The following is a 1241-nucleotide window of genomic DNA, read 5'->3' on the forward strand; positions in this document are numbered from 1 at the left end:
AAAAAAAAAAAAAAAAAAGGAAGAAAAAAAGAAAATGAGACAAATAACACAATTGAAAGCAGGCGCTCAAAGAGATGTTTGTACACTCATGTTCATAGCAGTAGTATTTAAAATAGCCAAGAACTGCAAACAACCCATCATTGACAGATGAATGAATAAAGAAAACGTGGTATGTACATATAATAGACTATTATTCAGCTTTACAAAGGAAGGAAATTCTGACATACGCTACAACATGGATGAACCTTGTGGACATTATGCTAAGTAGAATATGCTGGTCACAAGAGGACAAGTACTATGTGATTGCACATTTCCTATTAGCTACTTGGTCATTTTCTTTTACTTTTTTTTTTTTTTTTTTTTTTGAGAGACAAGGTCTTGCTCTGTCACGCAGGCTGGAGTGCAGTGGCACAATCTCGGCTCACTGCAGCCTGGACTGGGACCTCCCACGCTTAAGGGATCCTCACATCTCACCCTGCCAAGTTGTCTATTTGGTCATTTTCTTACAGATTTGCAGAATTATTTTGTATTAGGGCTGGGCACATTGGCTCAAGCCTGTAATCCCAGCACTTTGGGAGGCCAAGGTGGGTGGATCGCTTCAGGCCAGGAGTTCGAGACCAGCCTTGCCAACATGGTGAAAACCCATCTCTCCTAAAAATACCAAAATTAGCCCAGCATGTTGGTACGTGTCTATAGATCCAGCTACTCAGGAGGCTGAGGCAGGCTGTCACACAAGCTGGGGTGCAGTGGCGCGACCTTGGCTCATGGCAACCTGTGCCCCCAGGGTTCAAGTTATTCTCCTGCCTCAGCTTCCCAAGTAGCTGGGATTACAGACACCTGCCACCACGTCTGGCTAATGATCCTTAAGTGATCCGCCCACCTCAGCCTTCCAAAGTGCTGGGATTACAGGCATGAGCCTCCTTGCCCAGCCAAAAAAGACATTAAAAAAAAAAAAAAAAAAAGGCCGGGTACGGTGGCTCACATCTGTATGACTTGCACTTTGGGAGGTCGAGGCTGGTGGATCATAAGGTCAAGAGATAGAGACCATCCTGGTCAAAGTGGTGAAACCCTGTCTCTACTAAAAATACAAAAATTAGCTGGGTGTGGTGGCATGTGCCTGTAGTCTCAGCTACTGGGGAGGCTATGGTAGGAGAATCACTTGAACCCAGGAGGCAGAAGTTGCAGTGAGCTGAGATTGTGCCACTGTGCTCCAGCCTAGCGACAGAGCAAGACTCCGTCTC

This window comes from Mandrillus leucophaeus, unplaced genomic scaffold (assembly GCF_000951045.1).
Source record: "Mandrillus leucophaeus isolate KB7577 unplaced genomic scaffold, Mleu.le_1.0 Scaffold17, whole genome shotgun sequence".
NCBI classification, from domain to species: domain Eukaryota; kingdom Metazoa; phylum Chordata; class Mammalia; order Primates; family Cercopithecidae; genus Mandrillus; species Mandrillus leucophaeus.